The sequence below is a fragment of the Hyla sarda genome, chromosome 3 (genome assembly GCF_029499605.1).
Source record: "Hyla sarda isolate aHylSar1 chromosome 3, aHylSar1.hap1, whole genome shotgun sequence".
NCBI classification, from domain to species: domain Eukaryota; kingdom Metazoa; phylum Chordata; class Amphibia; order Anura; family Hylidae; genus Hyla; species Hyla sarda.
Window position 1 is genome coordinate 447672819 of NC_079191.1, and position 22789 is coordinate 447695607.

Below are 22789 nucleotides of genomic sequence, written 5' to 3' on the forward strand. Positions count from 1 at the left end.
GACCGGGCTGTAGGTAGTGACAGCAGACATAGACCGGGCTGTAGGTAGTGACAGCAGACATAGACCGGACTGTAGGTAGTGACAGCAGACATAGACCGGACTGTAGGTAGTGACAGCAGACATAGACCGGACTGTAGGTAGTGACAGCAGACATAGACCGGGCTGTAGGTAGTGACAGCAGACATAGACCGGACTGTAGGTAGTGACAGCAGACATAGACCGGACTGTAGGTAGTGACAGCAGACATAGACTGGACTGTAGATAGTGACAGCAGACATAGACCGGGCTGTAGGTAGTGACAGCAGACATAGACTGGACTGTAGGTAGTGACAGCAGACATAGACCGGACTGTAGGTAGTGACAGCAGACATAGACTGGACTGTAGATAGTGACAGCAGACATAGACCGGGCTGTAGGTAGTGACAGCAGACATAGACTGGACTGTAGGTAGTGACAGCAGACATAGACCGGACTGTAGGTAGTGACAGCAGACATAGACTGGAATAACAAGCCAAAAAGAGGCAGATTACAGCTCCTCCCTTCCTTATAAAGAGGGGCGGTACTAGAAGCTCATAGGCCAAGCTGCGGGTCATGTGTTAAGCTGGTGCTCTCTGGCTATAGTGATAACTCCAAAGCTCTTTTATACTGGCTATACATATAATACAATAAATAACACTATGTAACTATGATAACAGCAGGGGAGACACTGCAGGAGAGCCCCAGGTCACCGACGACTCAACCTGAGAGGGCGTAAGTGTAGTGCAGGACCATGTCCTGTACTGGGACATCACAGTATCCCCTATCCAAAGGATAGGGGATAAGATGTATGATCACTGGGGACCCAGCAATCTTGGTGCAGCCCCCGGCAGTCTGTACCGGGCACTGCCTCCGAGACGGGGACATGAGGCCACGCCCCCTCCATGTGTGGCGGTTCAGTATGGGAGATGTTACCCCGTACCCTTGCTGTCCTGTCAGGCAGCCTCCTTCAGTGTCCCCAGAGTCCCTTGTACTTGTTTCCCCCCTGTACATATGTTCCGCAGTGTATTGTATTATAAAACGTGTTGCATCTTTAAGAGTTATGTCATGTGATTGTTACCCAGGAGGTACCAGTGATCAGGTGATCCTAGGGATGACCTAGGGATGACCTATGGGCTCCCTGCTGGTCTCCCCCATATAAGCCCTGGGTGGAGCTTCTCTCTCTTCTGCTGAGGTCCAGTGCAGTCTTGTCTAGTCTGTGTATCCAGAGTGTTGGGACCTCAAAGTCCAGTCCTGCAGCCGCCATCAAGTCATGTAAGATAAAGTCCCAGCTTTATGAGTCAAGTCAGTCCCTGTCATCTGTCAAGTCAGCGTGGTCTGCATTCAATTGTCCAGTCCTACTACAAGTCCCAGAAAGCACTTAAAGGGGTATTCCAGGCCAAAACTTTTTTTTATATAAATCAACTGGCTGCGGAAAGTTAAACAGATTTGTAAATTACTTCTATTAAAAAAATCTTAATCCTTCCAATAGTTATTAGCTTCTGAAATTGAGTTGCTGTTTTCTGTCTAACTGCTCTCTGATGACTCACATCCCGGGAGCTGTGAAGTTCCTATGGGGATATTCTCCCATCATGCACAGCTCCCGGGACGTGACATCATCATTGAGCAGTTAAACAGAAAACTTCAGAAGCTAATAACTATTGGAAGGATTAAGATTTTTTAATAGAAGTAATTTACAAATCTGTTTCACTTTCCAGAGCCAGTTGATATATATATAAAAAAAAGTTTTTGCCTGGAATACCCCTTTAAGGTCTCTGCATCACTGGTCACCTCCTTGGGCCCTGGCTGAACTGTATAGACTTTACCATCTGTCTACCCTCAGTAAAGCTACCGTTGTCCGTAACTTGGTGTTGGAGTCTTTTTTGCCCCTGTGCCTAGCCCAGGATCCAGCAGTATTACCTTCAGGTGGTTTTAGGCTAAACCACACCATGGCGTGACGAATACAAGGGGTTAATGCCATCTGCCCTCATCACACATGTCTATGGGTGGTCACAACTTCTCCCATAGACAAGAATGGAGGGAGCGTGGCGTGTCATCACTAGGGGTTGGGGCTGTAACGTCACTGTCCCTGGCACAGAATGCTTAGGGCTGCACGGAGATCATACATCTTGATAGGGATGACCCTTATGCTTCTAATGACTGATCAATATACTAATATTAATATGCCATTGCTGCTGGAAAAATATATCCGTTACGTACCCCTTAACCCATATACATCAGCTGAAATATGCTCATGACTACGATTGAGGCCTTGCCATGACGCCAATACAACTGAGATAAGGAGTAGAAGACAAAATATCTGAAGAACAGAGAACGCTGGAATTTCCCAGTAGAGAAACTTCTACCAAGAAATTAATGGACACTAGATATGCTAATATATATGGACACAATAATCAAACAACCAATCAAAATGTAACATGCTAATTTTGATGTCATAACTAAACCTCCTTCTTTATCCAATATAAAAACTAAATGTACTTCCTGGATTAAACAGAACTCTTTTGGGGGCAGCTATGAGTATGCTAAGAAATAGTGTATACCAACATCCTGTGTGGTGTATATTTTCTTATGTCGACACTTAGCAATATATGGCAGCACAGTCAATCACATTTGAAAGCCTCCCCTCGGACTATCCTTTGGATGAGATGTATAAAGCCAGAATACCTCTTCTACACCAGCCCAGACCCGGTTTACAAAACTGTGTGTGGAGAACATTGTTATAAAGTCGCACGTACACATCCCCACCACACAAATAACCTCTCCATGAATTCCCTCATGGTCATCTTCACCGTTCTCATCCAGATGATGACACCTTCTAAGGCCGCGTTCACACTGTGTTTGTGTCCAATATATTTTATTCTACTGTGTACAAAAACATGGGGGGGTATTTATCATTGCATATACATGTCTTTTATTGCGTACTATTGTCGCATTTCCACTGAGACATTGTGATTTGCGACTTTTCATTGCGCCTTTGTCATTACGTCGTTTTCAGGTTCCGACTGCAAATCAACTTTTGACAGCTTCTTTTTTGCAGTGGTCGGGAATTTACTATTAGCGCCTTTTATACTTTGTCGCAAAAACGGTTACTAATACCGCAATTTTGTCGCAATTCAAAGTAATTTTTAAACTGACATAAAAAAAGTGCCATACCATCAGTTTTGGCTAGTAAACCCCAATAAATGCCAAAATTACGATGTAGTGCGCGACAAATGAAAAATTTGGCGCAAGTCCGTTGAAAACATTGCAAAAAAAAAAAATAGGGTAAAAAACCACATAGAACAACCAGTTTTGATAAATACCCCCAATGTAGAACTATTTTGTGGTTGCTATGGGCAACTGGTCAACCTTTCCTCTGCGTCCCGAACAGAGGGGGAGATTTATCAAAACCTGTCCAGAGGAAAATTTGCCTGGTTGCCCATAGCAACCAATCAGATCACTTCTTTCATTTTTAACAAGGCTTCTAATTGGTTGCTATGGGCAACTGTGCAAATTTCCTCTCTGGAAGTGAATGGGGTCCGCTGCCCCCGCTAACAGTATATGTCAGCATATAACAGGGCAGGACGGCAGTGTGATCGTACCCTAAACCGCCATGATATTGATGGTGATCGGGGGAGGGGAGGTCGGGTAGAACGCTCCAGGTCATTGGTGTTTTTAGCTCTTTTACTATTTGTTTAAAAGCTTTTTGGTAAATGCTGAGAAGCCCCAAATGTTTGGTGAAGATCAGAATTGTGGTCGGTTTTTTATGCTTCTATTTCTCTGATTTGAAAAGATAAAAGACAATATATATGTTACAAAAAACAAGAAGCCTCATATGGGTCTGTGGAGGGAATTATAAAAGCATTATGTATTTCAGAAGACAAGGAGGAAAAAATAAAAATGCTAAAATAAAATTATCCCAGTCCTTAAGGGGTTGGATGAGGACAACATCGGTGTGTGATCAGTGATCAGCGTCTTGTATAAAACTCCTCTATTCTGCTGTTTTTTTATGGAACATTTGGTGATTTTTGAGTATTCGGTGACATTGAAGCCTGTGATGGTTCCTCTTGTGCAGGTTCAGGGCTCAGTGGGTGATCTCTATGACGCTGATCTCTGTGATGCTGATCTCTGTGATGCTGATCTCTGTGACGCTGATCTCTGTGACGCTGATCTCTGTGACGCTGATCTCTGTGACGCTGATCTCTGTGACGCTGATCTCTGTGACGCTGATCTCTCCTTCTCTTAATCCTCCCTATCACTCTCTCCTAAATAAGAAGGGCCCACAACAACCTTCCCCTCTGGGCCAAACGACATGTGTGAGGGTCCAGGATCGATGTATCTTACACTGAAGCTGAGGGACGACCACCAAGTATCAGCCAAGGAGAACAACTTGTTGGCGTCTCATTATAAACAGGCACCCGGTGTTGCAGGAGGAACCTAATGGTCACGCGCACCTCCCCTAGACCTCCAGGAGACGCATCTGAAAGATCCTTGTGGACAAAACACAGGTACAGAGTAAACACATAGAGACAAAGGAAATAAATAATAGGACGCGCTGTGTAGTACAACCTGGACCAGAAGGCCAAGAACCTAGAGGTGAGGACTCAATGTCATGGGATCCCACCACCAATGGGCTCAGGCACCTCGGGGTCACCACTCACAGGGCCCTTCTGCTCTCTCCCTACCTGAATATAATGGCCAGATCATATACATCTTTACCGGTGGCTGGAAAAGGTGGATATAGTCCTAGGAGAGTCTCCAGCCCCCAGAGCACCTGAAAGCTGAACTAATTTATACAGGATAAAGTCAGCAGACGCCGAGCCGCGAGGTTTTTGACGACTCGAATTACTGTAACAATGAGACATATAAGAGCATTCATCAATGGAAATCACAGTATAATAAATTACAAATCATATACATGTAAAACCTGAGCAGACATGATGTGACACCTACCTTACAGGGTAAGTGGAAAAGTGTGATCCACACTGGGGCACCACACAGATATCACTTGTTTTTAACAACACACAGACATCACCATTTTATATTCTATTCTTCACCAAACATTTGGGGCTTCTCAGCATTTACCAAAAAGCTTTTAAACAAATAGTAAAAGAGCTAAAAACACCAATGACCTGGAGCGTTATACCCAACCTCCCCTCCCCCGATCACCATCAATATCATGGAGACCACACAACACACATTTCTTATCTGAGGAGAAATCATCGCACAATATAAATCTCCTCCAGATAATAGATCAGACAGGAAGAAGATCAGCTGATCCCTTCATATAGAAGGATCCGAAAGAGATAAGAAATGTGTGTTGTGTGGTCTCCATGATATTGATGGTGATCGGGGGAGGGGAGGTCGGGTAGAACGCTCCAGGTCATTGGTGTTTTTAGCTCTTTTACTATTTGTTTTAAATCTTTTTGGTAAATGCTGAGAAGCCCCGAATGTTTGGTGAGGAACAGAATTGTGGTTGATTTTTTTTATTCTTCTATTTTGCTTATTTGAAATAAATAAAAATATATATATGTGTTGTAAAAAAAATAAACAGAAGCGTCATAAGGGTCTGTGGAGGGAAATATAAAAAGCATTATGACTTTTGGAAGACAATGAGGAAAACATTAAAATGCTAAATAAAAATTGTCCCAGTCCTTAAGGAGTTAGATGACCTTGAGGACAACATCGGTGTGTGATCAGTGATCAGTGATCAGCGTCTTGTATAAAACTCCAGTTTTTTATGGAACATTTGGTGATTTTTGAGTATTCGGTGACATTGAAGTCCTGTGATGGTTCCTCTTGTGCAGGTTCAGGGCTCAGTGGGTGATCTCTATGACGCTGATCTCTGTGATGCTGATCTCTGTGACGCTGATCCCTGTGATGCTGATCTCTATGATGCTGATCCCGGTGACACTGATCTCTGTGACGCTGATCTCTCTTTCTCTTAATCCTTTATATCTGGATTTGTTCCTCCCTATCACTCTCTCCTAAATCAGAAGGGCCCACAACAACCTTCCCCTCTGGGCCAAACGACATGTGTGAGGGTCCAGGATCGATGTATCTTACACTGAAGCTGAGGGACGACCACCAAGTATCAGCCAAGGAGAACAACAACTTGTTGGCGTCTCTTTATAAACAGGCACCCGGTGTTGCAGGAGGAACCTAATGGTCACGCGCACCTCCCCTAGACCTCCAGGAGACGCATCTGAAAGATCCTTGTGGACAAAACACAGGTACAGAGTAAACACATAGAGACAAAGGAAATAAATAATAGGACGCGCTGTGTAGTACAACCTGGGCCAGAAGGCCAAGAACCTAGAGGTGAGGACTCAATGTCATGGGATCCCACCACCAATGGGTTCAGGCACCTCGGGGTCACCACTCACAGGGCCCCTCTGCTCTCTCCCTACCTGAATCTAATGGCCAGATCATATACATCTTTACCGGTGGCTGGAAAAGGTGGATATAGTCCTAGGAGAGTCTCCAGCCCCCAGAGCACCTGAAAGCTGAACTAATTTATACAGGATAAAGTCAGCAGACGCCGAGCCGCGAGGTTTTTGACGACTCGAATTACTGTAACAATGAGACATATAAGAGCATTCATCAATGGAAATCACAGTATAATAAATTACAAATCATATACATGTAAAACCTGAGCAGACACGATGTGACACCTACCTTACAGGGTAAGTGGAAAAGTGTGATCCACACTGGGGCACCACACAGATATCACTTGTTTTTAACAACACACAGACATCACAATTTTATATTCTATTCTTCACCAAACATTTGGGGCTTCTCAGCATTTACCAAAAAACCTTTAAACAAATAGTAAAAGAGCTAAAAACACCAATGACCTGGAGCGTTCTACCCGACCTCCCCTCCCCCGATCACCATCAATATCATGGAGACCACACAACACACATTTCTTATCTTTTCCAGATCCTTCTATATGAAGGGATCAGCTGATCTTCTCCCTGTCTGATCTATTATCTGGAGGAGATTTATATTGTGTGATGATTTCTCCTCAGATAAGAAATGTGTGTTGTGTGGTCTCCATGATATTGATGGTGATCGGGGGAGGGGAGGTCGGGTAGAACGCTCCAGGTCATTGGTGTTTTTAGCTCTTTTACTATTTGTTTAAAAGCTTTTTGGCAAATGCTGAGAAGCCCCAAATGTTTGGTGAAGAATAAGAAGGTTGTTGTCGTCTGCTGTTCGGTGGTGATGAGGATGATATGTGAGCGGAGACATGGAGAAGATCTCTTTGTTTTTTTCAAGTATTTAGTAATTGTTGAGTATTTGGTGACATTGAAGCCTGTGATGGTTCCTCTTGTGCAGGTTCAGGGCTCAGTGGGTGATCTCTATGACGCTGATCTCTATCACACTGATCTCTGTGACGCCGACCTCTGTGACGTTGACCTCTGTGACGCTGATCTCTGTGACGCTGATCTCCGTGACGCTGATCTCTTCTCCTTTATATCTGGATTTATTCCTCCTCTCGGCCTCTGTCTTGTCTCTATGGATTAGATTTGGGCCTCATTCACATGTTCCGGATTTCACTCAGATGCTGCGATGAAAACCTCCTGATATCTGTGAACGTTCCGTCTTCTGCTCCATGGAGAAGGAATCACTAAGGAGAACAATCATTACGTCTTCCCGATAATGTGGTGTCCCAGAGCGGGGTCACCTGTTACTACTCTGAACACTGTTCGGGTGGATGTAGTCACAAAGGTCACTGCTCGGCTTCTTTTTTATTTTTTTCCTTCAACTTTGTTTATTGAATTTTCAAATATTGTCAAGCAATCGTGATAACATAAAGGTAAAAAAAACAAGGTAAAGAGGCAAAAGTAGTCAGCGCAATACCCAAGGTGCCGACAATAAAGAACATAAGTAAGGAGCTACATGTCACCAGTAGGTTCCAAGTCCTGAACCCTAATGCCCCCCCCCCCGCCCCCCTCATTCACACTCATATTAAAAAAACAGACAAAAAAAAAAAAAAAGTCAGACAGAGGAAGAGGTCAAGAGGTCACATGTCGCCCCCCCCCCCACCCGGATGACAAGTCCCGTCACACTGCTCCGTCTTTCTTTCTCTTTTGGGCTGAGGCCGATCTCTCCAAGGATTATTACATTATAAACGTATTTTTCTGTGCTTTATCATATTACAGCGGTCCCTCAAGTTACAATATTAATTGGTTCCAGGATGGTCATTGTATGTTGAAACCATCATATGTTGAGACCAGAACTCTATGGAAACCTGGTAATTGGTTCTGAAGCCCCAAAATGTCATCCAAAAATAGGAAAAAGTGAGGATTAAAGAAAAATAAGTAGATAACTAATATAGATAAAGCAAATCCTTATATATAAAAGTAAGAAACATCTGCTGGGAGCTGTAATCACTGTCTATGTAGAGCAGTGTTTCCCAACCAGGGTGCCTCCAGCTGTTGCAAAACTACAACTCCCAGCATGCCCGGACAGCCAAAGGCTGTCCGGGCATGCTGGGAGTTGTAGTTTTGCAACAGCTAGAGGCACCCTCTTTGGGAAGCACTGGTCTATGTAGAGGACAGGAGCTTCTTCAGGGTCCTGTACAGTACATGCAATGTCCTAAAAAAGTAACATGGAGCCGCCCTCACCTGGTGTTCAAAGGAGCAGCTAACAGGTAAAGAGTACAGAACATGTAATACCTCCCTGTACTGTAGGGGGCGCTACCATACACCAGTCAGTGCATACACTTCAGTAATACAGGTAAAGAGTACAGAACATGTAATACCTCCCTGTACTGTAGGGGGCGCTACCAGACACCAGTTAGTGCATACACTTCAGTAATACAGGTAAAGAGTACAGAACATGTAATACCTCCCTGTACTGTAGGGGGCGCTATCAGACACCAGTCAGTGCATACACTTCAGTAATACAGGTAAAGAGTACAGAACATGTAACACCTCCCTGTACTGTAGGGGGCGCTACCAGACAGCCAGTCAGTGCATACACTTCAGTAATACAGGTAAAGAATACAAAACATGTAATACCTCCCTGTACTGTAAGGGGCGCTACCAGACACCAGTCAGTGCATACACTTCAGTAATACAGGTAAAGAGTACAGAACATGTAATACCTCCCTGTACTGTAGGGGGCGCTACAAGACATCAGTCAGTGCATACACTTCAGTAATACAGGTAAAGAGTACAGAACATGTAATACCTCCCTGTACTGTAGGGGGCGCTACCAGACACCAGTCAGTGCATGCACTTCAGTAATACAGGTAAAGAGTAGTACAGAACATGTAATACCTCCCTGTACTGTAGGGGGCGCTACCAGACACTAGTCAGTGCATACACTTCAGTAATACAGGTAAAGAGTACAGAACATGTAATATCTCCCTGTACTGTAGGGGGCGATACCAGACACCAGTCAGTGCATACACTTCAGTAATACAGGTAAAGAGTACAGAACATGTAATATCTCCCTGTACTGTAGGGGGCGATACCAGACACCGGTCAGTGCATACACTTCAGTAATACAGGTAAAGAGTACAGAACATGTAATATCTCCCTGTACTGTAGGGGGCGCTACCAGACACCAGTTAGTGCATACACTTCAGTAATACAGGTAAAGAGTACAGAACATGTAACACCTCCCTGTACTGTAGGGGGCGCTACCAGACACCAGTCAGTGCATACACTTCAGTAATGCAGGTAAAGAATACAGAACATGTAATACCTCCCTGTACTGTAGGGGGCGCTACCAGACACCAGTCAGTGCATACACTTCAGTAATACAGGTGAAGAGTACAGAACATGTAATACCTCCCTGTACTGTAGGGGGCGCTACCAGACACCAGTCAGTGCATGCACTTCAGTAATACAGGTAAAGAGTAGTACAGAACATGTAATACCTCCCTGTACTGTAGGGAGCGCTACCAGACATCAGTCAGTGCATACGCTTCAGTAATACAGGTAAAGAGAACAGAACATGTAATACCTCCCTGTACTGTAGGGGGAGATACCAGACACCAGTCAGTGCATACACTTCAGTAATACAGGTAAAGAGTACAGAACATGTAATACCTCCCTGTACTGTAGGGGGCACTACCAGACACCAGTCAGTGTATACACTTCAGTAATACAGGTAAAGAGTACAGAACATGTAATACCTCCCTGTACTGTAGGGGGCGCTACCAGACACCAGTCAGTGTATACACTTCAGTAATACAGGTAAAGAGTACAGAACATGTAATACCTCCCTGTACTGTAGGGGGCGCTATCAGACACCAGTCAGTGCATACACTTCAGTAATACAGGTAAAGAGTACAGAACATGTAATACCTCCCTGTACTGTAGGGGGCGCTACCAGACACCAGTCAGTGTATACACTTCAGTAATACAGGTAAAGAGTGCAGAACATGTAATACCTCCCTGTACTGTAGGGGGCGTTACCAGACATCAGTCAGTGCATATACTTCAGTAATACAGGTAAAGAGTACAGAACATGTAATACCTCCCTGTACTGTAGAGGGCACTACCAGACACCAGTCAGTGCATACACTTCAGTAATACAGGTAAAGAGTACAGAACATGTAATACCTCCCTGTACTGTAGGGGGTGCTACCAGACACCAGTCAGTGCATACACTTCAGTAATACAGGTAAAGAGTACAGAACATGTAATATCTCCCTGTACTGGAGGGGGTGCTACCAGACACCAGTTAGTGCATACACTTCAGTAATACAGGTAAAGAGTACAGAACATGTAACACCTCCCTGTACTGTAGGGGGCGCTACCAGACACCAGTCAGTGCATACACTTCAGTAATACAGGTAAAGAATACAGAACATGTAATACCTCCCTGTACTGTAGGGGGCGCTACCAGACACCAGTCAGTGCATACACTTCAGTAATACAGGTAAAGAGTACAGAACATGTAATACCTCCCTGTACTGTAGGGGGCGCTATCAGACACCAGTCAGTGCATACACTTCAGTAATACAGGTAAAGAGTACAGAACATGTAATACCTCCCTGTACTGTAGGGGGCGCTACCAGACACCAGTCAGTGCATGCACTTCAGTAATACAGGTAAAGAGTAGTACAGAACATGTAATACCTCCCTGTACTGTAGGGGGCGCTACCAGACACCAGTCAGTGCATACACTTCAGTAATACAGGTAAAGAGTACAGAACATGTAATACCTCCCTGTACTGTAGGGGGCGCTACCAGACACCAGTCAGTGCATGCACTTCAGTAATACAGGTAAAGAGTAGTACAGAACATGTAATACCTCCCTGTACTGTAGGGAGCGCTACCAGACATCAGTCAGTGCATACGCTTCAGTAATACAGGTAAAGAGAACAGAACATGTAATACCTCCCTGTACTGTAGGGGGCGATACCAGACACCAGTCAGTGCATACACTTCAGTAATACAGGTAAAGAGTACAGAACATGTAATACCTCCCTGTACTGTAGGGGGCGCTATCAGACACCAGTCAGTGCATACACTTCAGTAATACAGGTAAAGAGTACAGAACATGTAATACATCCCTGTACTGTAGGGGGCGCTACCAGACACCAGTCAGTGTATACACTTCAGTAATACAGGTAAAGAGTAATGAACATGTAATACCTCCCTGTACTGTAGGGGGCGCTATCAGACACCAGTCAGTGCATACACTTCAGTAATACAGGTAAAGAGTACAGAACATGTAATACCTCCCTGTACTGTAGGGGGCACTACCAGACACCAGTCAGTGTATACACTTCAGTAATACAGGTAAAGAGTACAGAACATGTAATACCTCCCTGTACTGTAGGGGGGCGCTACCAGACACCAGTCAGTGTATACACTTCAGTAATACAGGTAAAGAGTACAGAACATGTAATACCTCCCTGTACTGTAGGGGGCGCTATCAGACACCTGTCGGTGCATACACTTCAGTAATACAGGTAAAGAGTACAGAACATGTAATACCTCCCTGTACTGTAGGGGGCGCTACCAGACACCAGTCAGTGCATACACTTCAGTAATACAGGTAAAGAGTACAGAACATGTAATACCTCCCTGAATTGTAGGGGGCGCTACCAGACACCAGTCAGTGCATGCACTTCAGTAATACAGGTAAAGAGTAGTACAGAACATGTAATACCTCCCTGTACTGTAGGGGGCGCTACCAGACACCAGTCAGTGCATACACTTCAGTAATACAGGTAAAGAGTACAGAACATGTAATACCTCCCTGTACTGTAGGGGGCGCTACCAGACACCAGTCAGTGCATGCACTTCAGTAATACAGGTAAAGAGTAGTACAGAACATGTAATACCTCCCTGTACTGTAGGGGGCGCTACCAGACACCAGTCAGTGCATACACTTCAGTAATACAGGTAAAGAGTACAGAACATGTAATACCTCCCTGTACTGTAGGGGGCGCTATCAGACACCAGTCAGTGCATACACTTCAGTAATACAGGTAAAGAGTACAGAACATGTAATACCTCCCTGTACTGTAGGGGGCGCTACCAGACACCAGTCAGTGCATACACTTCAGTAATACAGGGTTTTTTTTTATCAGTGAAATGTCCATTCTGATTGGTCAGTTCTTCCAGCCCTTGACACGTTTCGCCGATTCCATAGCATTGTATGTTGAATCTGGTTTCAAGATACAATGGTCCAGAAAAGACCATTGTATGTTGAGGCCATTGTAAGTTGAGGGATCACTGTACATGCAATAAAAGGTAAGTAGGGTGTAAAGAGTTAACATTTATTACCCAAAAGGCAATTGGTTTGATCAATCAGGAATATATAACAATATCTTATTCTTCACCAAACATTTGGGGCTTCTCAGCATTTGCCAAAAAGCTTTTAAACAAACAGTAAAAGAGCTAAAAACACCAATAACCTGGAGCGTTCTACCCGACCTCCCCTCCCCCGATCACCATTAATATCATGGAGACCACACAACACACATTTCTTATCTCTTCCGGATCCTTCTATATGAAGGGATCAGCTGATCTTCTCCCTGTCTGATCTATTATCTGGAGGAGATTTATATTGTGTGATGATTTCTCCTCAGATAAGAAATGTGTGTTGTATGGTCTCCATGATATTGATGGTGATCGGGGGAGGGGAGGTCGGGTAGAACGCTCCAGGTCATTGGTGTTTTTAGCTCTTTTACTATTTGTTTAAAAGCTTTTTGGTAAATGCTGAGAAGCACCAAATGTTTGGTGAAGATCATATCTGTAGATGTGAATATTTAGCTTTGATTGGCTGAATGTTTTGTTATTGTTGTAGTTGTTGTGACAGAACAGGTTAATATGTGGAACGGGCCACGGACTCAACCATCTCTGTACATTGGGGGGGGGTCACTAGAGATGTGATGTCACTGACATTCCTCACTCTCATCGTATTGATCGCTAGTGTTGAGCGGCATAGGCCATATTCAAATTCGCAATATTTCGCAAATTTATGGATGAATATTCGTCATATATTTGTAAAATTTGCATATTTGCATTTTTATTTTACTTTGCGCCATAAAATTTACATGTGCAATATCGCGTGATCAAAGAGCTAAAAGATGGGAGGGATCAATATGCGCGAATATTCGCCTATGCAAATTTTCGGGCGCCCGCCAGTCTGACACAGTAACTGGAAGCAGGGAGGGATGACCACTGTGATGTGTACTGTGAAAAAAGAAAATGCGAATGTTCGTAATTGCAAATATTTAGCGCTATATTCGCAATGCAAATATTTGCGCCCAACACTATTGGTGTTGAGCGCAAATATCGGCACTTCGAGATTTCGCAAATATTTAGAATATAGTGATATATATTCATAATGACGAATATTCATTTTTTTTTTTTATGCAAATAGCGGCACTTCCAGACTGGATACTAATCCCTCCCTTCTTATAGGTGAAAGATATAATTGCGCACCGTGGAAATTTCATTACGAATTTTCGCATGGAAAAAAAAAAGAGAACGAACATAGCGAATATGCGAATTTCGCGAATATAGGAGGAATATTCGTCTCTATATTAACATAATATCGCAAATTCGAATATGGCCGCACCGCTCATCACTATTGATCACCTCTAGTTTTTGGCTTCTGGTCACTATGAGGAATATTTATAGATCTGGTCAGATGTCGTCACCAGGATCTCGCAGGGTCCGGGGCCATTTTGGGACGTCCCTCCTGGAGAAGTATTTATGTCTGAGATCTGAGGGTCGCACTTGGGTTTCTATACAGAGGATGTGTCGGCACTTCTGTGGAATCTGCGGTGGTGCACAAGGTGGGGCAAAGTCACTGGTAAAAAAGATGATATCCAGCACTCACCCATCGTGCATAGTGAAGCTTTATTAAGCCATAGCGAGGTACAAGGACGTGTTTCAGCATGGGAGCCTTCCTCAGCAGTCTGCCTACGGCAGACAGCTGAGGAAGGCTCCCACGCTGAAATGCGTCCTTGTACCACACTATGGCTTAATAAATCTACACTTGGGTTTCTATCCTATATCTGTAGGAATATTAGGACCAGACAATGAGGAGAAATATTTATACTCCTTAGTGATTCCTTCTCCATGGAGCAGAAGACGGAACGTTCACAGATATCAGGAGGTTTTCATCGCAGCATCTGAGTGAAATCCGGAACATGTGAATGAGGCCCAAATCTAATCCATAGAGACAACACCCAGGCCGACAGGAGTAATAAATCCAGATATAAAGGAGAAGAGATCAGCGTCACAGAGATCAGTGTCATAGAGATCAGCGTCACACAGATCAGCGTCACAGAGATCAGCATCACAGAGATCAGCATCACAGAGATCAGCATCACAGAGATCAGCATCACAGAGATCAGTGTCATAGAGATCAGCATCACAGAGATCAGTGTCATAGAGAGAGATCAGCATCACAGAGATCAGCATCACAGAGATCAGTGTCATAGAGATCAGCATCACAGAGATCAGCATCACAGAGATCAGCATCACAGAGATCAGCATCACAGAGATCAGTGTCATAGAGATCAGCATCACAGAGATCAGTGTCATAGAGAGAGATCAGCATCACAGAGATCAGCGTCACAGAGATCAGCATCACAGAGATCAGCATCACAGAGATCAGCATCACAGAGATCAGCCACTGAGCCCTGAACCTGCACAAGAGGAACCATCACAGACTTCAATGTCACCAAATGTTCCACAAGAAAATTTTTACATGGTTCATTATTTATATCCAAACGTTGTCCTTAAATTTTTTACCCATCACTATTCATCCAGCAGATGACAATAACCTTCTAAGGCTACGTTCACACTGCCGTTGCGACCTGCTCTTGTTTTTGGTCTTTAACGATCATTTCCTATTGATCATAACAGGAGAATAAGATGGCGCCTGCACTCATTTATCTTCTTCTATATTCTCAACATTGTGCAAAGGCCAACATACTGCCCCATCACAGCAGCCTAATCCTATTCTTCACCAAACATTTGGGGCTTCTCAGCATTTACCAAAAAGCTTTTAAACAAATAGTAAAAGAGCTAAAAACACCAATGACCTGGAGCGTTCTACCCGACCTCCCCTCCCCCGATCACCATCAATATCATGGAGACCACACAACACATTTCTTAGGCCCCTCTCACACTACAGGTATCATCCTGCTTGTTTACTGTCGGTATTTTACAATAACGGATGGGGAAAAAAACGGATGCAATAACTGATGACCATCATCCATTATTAATGGTTTTTTCATAAAAAACCTGATGTTGTTCATCCGTTATCATCCGTTATTACCAGTTACATCCGTTTTTTTTTAATCAGGTTTTTAACCCTTTTTTGTAAATCTGCACTGAGCATTCTCAATACAAAAAACTGATGTTAAAATTCCTGACAATAACTGATGATAACGGAAGATTTTTTTGAACATCCGGTTCCCACAGACTTCAATGTTTAATTTTAACATCGGGTTATTCACCATTTTTTTATTGCTAGAGCAAATATTAGTGCGCGCACCGTCTTTTGTGCCGGCAAAAATAACTGACATTAGAAAAAACGGACATGTCTGATACAAAAGGATGTTCAAAGAATCCCATTGACATAAATGGGATTTTCTGACGGCCGTTTTCAGGACTTTTTGCCGGTAATAATAATGGAGGTTTTTACAGGATGAAACCTGTAGTGTGAAAGGGGCCAAAAAAAGCCTAAAAAAGCGAAATCAACTTTTAATTATGAAGTAACCTGAGAGGAAACACTGCGCAATGACATCACATATTAACGAACCACTTCCAACAAGAAACCCCACAAAAGAAGCAATTTGAAGAGCCGCACTGGTTTGGAATCACACAATGTGGCGTCTGACACTTTTCTACGTGTCCCTGTTAGCAGTCTTAGACTTTTTGCAAAAAAAAGCACAATTGTGCAAAAAAATAACATCCATACATTTTTTTGCGCAATTCATACATACAAGTCGACTGCATAAACTGGTGTATGGTACACCAAATCGTAGACATCTGCGCAAAAGCCTCCACCAAAAAAAAACAAAAAAACGCAGCACAAATGCAAAAATAAATAAATAAATAAAGCGCAATTGTGCAAAATTTGTAGAAGAGAAAAGTGGTGTAAAGATACACGTCCCCCATTGCAACATTTGATTTAGAGAAAAACCCAAAGGTGCTGTAGTTTAGTTTTGCGGTTTGCGGTGGGCAGGGATCTTCTATGTGCGCCTTTATTTTAACTTAGTAGCTTTTTTGGCGCAAGGAGGTCGTCCATATCACAAATCCGCGCCAAGGCAGACCAAGGTAGTGACTGCACACGCCAAAAAATGTTTCACTGGTGAGAAGGAAGTTTTTATGTGATTTGTGATCTGCCTTGGTGCGGATTTGTACCATGGCCGACCTCCTTGCGCCAAAAAAGATACTAGACTTTTGGTTTGGCCATTTGCAGGGGTCAGGGATTTCCTCTTTTTTTTTATTTTTTTATTTGTATTTTTTTTTATTTTTTTTGGGCACAAGGAGGAACCATCACAGGATTCAATGTCACCAAAATTATTGTGGAGATATCAATCTCATATACGTCTTATCAAGGGAACATCATCACCCTCCATCCTGTAGATGACACCAATCTCCTAATTCTATACAGTGACCCCTCGACCTACGATGGCCCGACATACGATCATTCCAGCATACGATCACTCTCAGAGGCAGCATCACCATATGATGCTTTTGTATGTCGGGGCCATCGCATAAACGGCTATCCTGCAGCGCAGACTGCTTCAGCTGGCACCGGATAGCCATTTACGGTGCCCCGTGTGGTCCACCGACGATCACTTACCTGTCCTCGGGGCTCCGGGGCGTCCTCTTCAGGATCCCATGCATGGCCGGCGCTCTCCATCGTCGTCATCACGTTGCTGCGCACGCCGTCCCGTCATCCAATAGGAGCAGCGTGCGTAGCGACGTGATGGCGGCGACGGAGAGCGAGGATGTCGGGGAAGCAGAGGCCTTGCCGGAGCGTCGGGGACACCCCGGGGACGCGGCGACAGCGAAGAACGGTGACATCCAGGGCAGCGGTGACCAGGGCCGTTTGAAGGAATTTGGGGGCCCCAAGCAAAATGGACATGGAGGCCCCCCCACTTTGATGTTCACGCACATCACGCTCTAGGGCTGGCGTCAGGACATAGTAACGCCGGCCCTTGAATTCTGGGAGTGCAACGTGAGCGAACGTCGATACGATGCACATTAGGTTAGCAGTGTTCCCTACCCATACCCCCTGGTGGGGGGTATGACTGCTGAGACCCCCACCGATCACATCGGTTGAAGTGGTTCTCCAGCTGTTGAAAAGCTAAAACTCCCATCATGTCTGGAGAGCCTCTGGCAATGGGAGTTGTAGTTTTGTAACAGCTGGAGAGACACAGATTGGACACAGTTTTACCCATCATCACTGCAGAACTTACAAGTGACTACAGCTCTGATGGGACAGTCGGGAGAATATACAATGATATCAGTGACCTGAGTGACGTCTTCTGCCTTGAGTGATATCTTCTCTGTTATCTTTTCTTCTTCATCAGGTCCAAAGACCAGGTCTTCCTCCAGCTCCATCTTCTCTGCAGAGTCTGACATCCAGACATCATTGGCTCCTCACTGTCAGCAGATCCTAATCCTCTGCATGAAGACAGTAATCATTATAACCTTGCCAGAAAGTGAACCCTAAATATAATCCTGCCCCACACTGTACCCTGAATATAATACTGCCACACACTGTACCCTGAACATAATACTGCTATACACTGTACCCACTAAATATAATCCTGCCATACACTGTACCCTGAATATAATACTGCTATACACTGTACCCTGAATATAATACTGCTATACACTGTACCCTGAATATAATACTGCCACACACTGTACCCTGAATATAATACTGCCACACACTGTACCCCTGAATACAATACTGCCATACACTGTACCCACTAAATATAATCCTGCCACACACTGTACCCTGAATATAATACTGCCACACACTGTACCAATTAAAATTAATACTGCCACACACTGTACCCTGAACATAATACTGCCCCACGCTGAACCCTAAATAAAATACTGCCCCACACTGTACCCTGAATATAATACTGCCACACACTGTACCCTGAATATAAAACTGCTATACACTGTACCCTGAATATAAAACTGCTACACACTGTACCCTGAATATAATCCTGCCACACACTGTACCCTGAATATAATCCTGCCACACTGTACCCTGAATATAATCCTACCACACACTGTACCCTGAATATAATACTGCCACACACTGTACCCTGAATATAATCCTACCACACACTGTACCCTGAATATAATACTGCCACACACTGTACCCTGAATATAATACTGCCATACACTGTACCCTGAATATAATACTGCCATACACTGTACCCTGAATATAATACTGCCATACACTGTACCCTGAATATGATACTGCTATACACTGTACCAACTAAATATAATACTGCCCCACACTGTACCCTGAATATAATACTGCCCCACACTGTACCCTGAATATAATACTGCTATACACTTAACCCACTAAATATAATCCTGCCACACACTGTACCCTGAACATAATACTGCCACACACTGTACCCTGAATATAAAACTGCTATACACTGTACCCTGAATATAATACTGCCATACACTGTACCCTGAATATAATACTGCCGTACACTGTACCCCGAATATAATACTGCCGTACACTGTACCCTGAATATAATACTGTCATACACTGTACCCTGAATATAATACTGCCATACACTGTACCCTGAATATAATACTGCCACACACTGTACCCTGAATATAAAACTGCTATACACTGTACCCTGAATATAATACTGCCACACACTGTACCCTGAATATAAAACTGCCATACACTGTACCCTGAACATAATACTGCCACACACTGTACCCTGAATATAAAACTGCTATACACTGTACCCTGAATATAATACTGCCATACACTGTACCCTGAATATAATACTGCCGTACACTGTACCCTGAATATAATACTGCCGTACACTGTACCCTGAATATAATACTGCCATACACTGTACCCTGAAAATAATACTGCCACACACTGTACCCTAAATATAAAACTGCTATACACTGTACCCTGAATATGATACTGCTATACACTGTACCCACTAAATATAATACTGCCCCACACTGTACCCTGAATATAATACTGCCATACACTGCACCCTGAATTTAATACTGCTATTCACTGTACCCTGAATATAATACTGCCATACACTGTACCCTGAATATAATACTGCTGTACACTTAACTCACTAAATATAATCCTGTCCCACACTGTACCCTGAATATAATACTGCCACACACTGTACCCTGAATATAATACTGCCACACACTGTACCCTGAATATAATACTGCCATACACTGTACCCTGAATATAATACTGCCGTACACTGTACCCTGAATATAATACTGCTATACACTGTACCCTGAATATGATACTGCTATACACTGTACCCACTAAATATAATACTGCCACACACTGTACCCTGAATATAATACTGCCATACACTGTACCCTGAATATAATACTGCCATACACTGTACCCTGAATATAATACTGCTATACACTGTACCCTGAATATAATACTGCTATTCACTGTACCCACTAAATAAAATACTGCCCCACACTGAACCCTAAATAAAATACTGCCCCACACTGTACCCTGAATATAATACTGCCACACACTGTACCCTGAATATAAAACTGCTATACACTGTACCCTGAATATAAAACTGCTACACACTGTACCCTGAATATAATCCTGCCACACACTGTACCCTGAATATAATCCTGCCACACTGTACCCTGAATATAATCCTACCACACACTGTACCCTGAATATAATACTGCCACACACTGTACCCTGAATATAATCCTACCACACACTGTACCCTGAATATAATACTGCCACACACTGTACCCTGAATATAATACTGCCATACACTGTACCCTGAATATAATACTGCCATACACTGTACCCTGAATATAATACTGCCATACACTGTACCCTGAATATGATACTGCTATACACTGTACCAACTAAATATAATACTGCCCCACACTGTACCCTGAATATAATACTGCCCCACACTGTACCCTGAATATAATACTGCTATACACTTAACCCACTAAATATAATCCTGCCACACACTGTACCCTGAACATAATACTGCCACACACTGTACCCTGAATATAAAACTGCTATACACTGTACCCTGAATATAATACTGCCATACACTGTACCCTGAATATAATACTGCCGTACACTGTACCCCGAATATAATACTGCCGTACACTGTACCCTGAATATAATACTGTCATACACTGTACCCTGAATATAATACTGCCATACACTGTACCCTGAATATAATACTGCCACACACTGTACCCTGAATATAAAACTGCTATACACTGTACCCTGAATATAATACTGCCACACACTGTACCCTGAATATAAAACTGCCATACACTGTACCCTGAACATAATACTGCCACACACTGTACCCTGAATATAAAACTGCTATACACTGTACCCTGAATATAATACTGCCATACACTGTACCCTGAATATAATACTGCCGTACACTGTACCCTGAATATAATACTGCCGTACACTGTACCCTGAATATAATACTGCCATACACTGTACCCTGAAAATAATACTGCCACACACTGTACCCTAAATATAAAACTGCTATACACTGTACCCTGAATATGATACTGCTATACACTGTACCCACTAAATATAATACTGCCCCACACTGTACCCTGAATATAATACTGCCATACACTGCACCCTGAATTTAATACTGCTATTCACTGTACCCTGAATATAATACTGCCATACACTGTACCCTGAATATAATACTGCTGTACACTTAACTCACTAAATATAATCCTGTCCCACACTGTACCCTGAATATAATACTGCCACACACTGTACCCTGAATATAATACTGCCACACACTGTACCCTGAATATAATACTGCCATACACTGTACCCTGAATATAATACTGCCGTACACTGTACCCTGAATATAATACTGCTATACACTGTACCCTGAATATGATACTGCTATACACTGTACCCACTAAATATAATACTGCCACACACTGTACCCTGAATATAATACTGCCATACACTGTACCCTGAATATAATACTGCCATACACTGTACCCTGAATATAATACTGCTATACACTGTACCCTGAATATAATACTGCTATTCACTGTACCCACTAAATAAAATACTGCCCCACACTGTAGCCTAAATAAAATACTGCCCCACACTGTACCCTGAATATAATACTGCCATACACTGTACCCTGAATATAATACTACTATAACCAGGGGGGTTATTGGGGGTGATGAGGAGAGGTTCAGGGGGGGCACCTCTCATCACCCCCATAACACCCCCTGCACCTCTCATGACCCCCATAACACCCCTACTGCACCTCTCATCACCCCATAACAATCCTCATAACACCCCTACACCTCTTATCACCCCCATAACACCCCCCCTGCACCTTTTATCACCCCCATAACACCCCCCTGCACCTCTTATCACCCCCATAACACCCCCCCTGCACCTCTTATCACCCCCATAACACCCCCCCTGCACCTCTTATCACCCCCATAACACCCCCCTGCACCTCTTATCACCCCCATAACACCCCTACTGCACCTCTTATCAACCCCATAACACCCTCCGGCACCTCTTATCACCCCATAACACCCCTGCACCTCTTATCACCCCCATAACACCCCTGCACCTCTTATCACCCCCATAACACCCCCCCTGCACCTCTTATCACCCCCATAACACCCCTGCACCTCTTATCACCCCCATAACACCCCTACTGCACCTCTTATCAACCCCATAACACCCTCCTGCACCTCTTATCACCCCATAACACCCTCCTGCACCTCTTATCACCCCATAACACCCCCCCTGCACCTCTTATCACCCCCATAACACCCCTGCACCTCTTATCACCCCCATAACACCCCCCTGCACCTCTTATCACCCCCATAACACCCCCCTGCACCTCTTATCACCCCCATAACACCCCCCTGCACCTCTTATCACCCCCATAACACCCCCCCCTGCACCTCTTATCACCCTCATAACACCCCCCCTGCACCTCTTATCACCCCATAACACCCCCCTGCACCTCTTATCACCCTCGTAACACCCCCCCTGCACCTCT

The 22789-nt window shown here is 43.8% G+C and overlaps 7 non-coding genes across 7 annotated transcripts; 3 read left to right on the forward strand and 4 right to left on the reverse strand.

The window, feature by feature from the left end:
- Window positions 1-3682: 3682 nt before the first annotated feature.
- On the forward strand, window positions 3683-3744 carry LOC130363441 (U7 small nuclear RNA). The gene has a single exon (XR_008891848.1). It is a non-coding gene; the product is annotated as a U7 small nuclear RNA (small nuclear RNA).
- A 1336-nt stretch (window positions 3745-5080) lies between these two features.
- LOC130363442 (U7 small nuclear RNA) lies at window positions 5081-5142 on the reverse strand. Its single transcript, XR_008891849.1, has one exon. It is a non-coding gene; the product is annotated as a U7 small nuclear RNA (small nuclear RNA).
- Window positions 5143-6805: 1663 nt separating this feature from the next.
- On the reverse strand, window positions 6806-6867 carry LOC130363409 (U7 small nuclear RNA). The gene has a single exon (XR_008891818.1). It is a non-coding gene; the product is annotated as a U7 small nuclear RNA (small nuclear RNA).
- A 260-nt stretch (window positions 6868-7127) lies between these two features.
- LOC130363421 (U7 small nuclear RNA) lies at window positions 7128-7189 on the forward strand. Its single transcript, XR_008891830.1, has one exon. It is a non-coding gene; the product is annotated as a U7 small nuclear RNA (small nuclear RNA).
- Window positions 7190-12837: 5648 nt separating this feature from the next.
- LOC130363446 (U7 small nuclear RNA) lies at window positions 12838-12899 on the reverse strand. Its single transcript, XR_008891853.1, has one exon. It is a non-coding gene; the product is annotated as a U7 small nuclear RNA (small nuclear RNA).
- Window positions 12900-13159: 260 nt separating this feature from the next.
- On the forward strand, window positions 13160-13221 carry LOC130363445 (U7 small nuclear RNA). Its single transcript, XR_008891852.1, has one exon. It is a non-coding gene; the product is annotated as a U7 small nuclear RNA (small nuclear RNA).
- A 2262-nt stretch (window positions 13222-15483) lies between these two features.
- LOC130363443 (U7 small nuclear RNA) lies at window positions 15484-15545 on the reverse strand. Its single transcript, XR_008891850.1, has one exon. It is a non-coding gene; the product is annotated as a U7 small nuclear RNA (small nuclear RNA).
- Between the last annotated feature and the right edge of the window lie 7244 nt (window positions 15546-22789).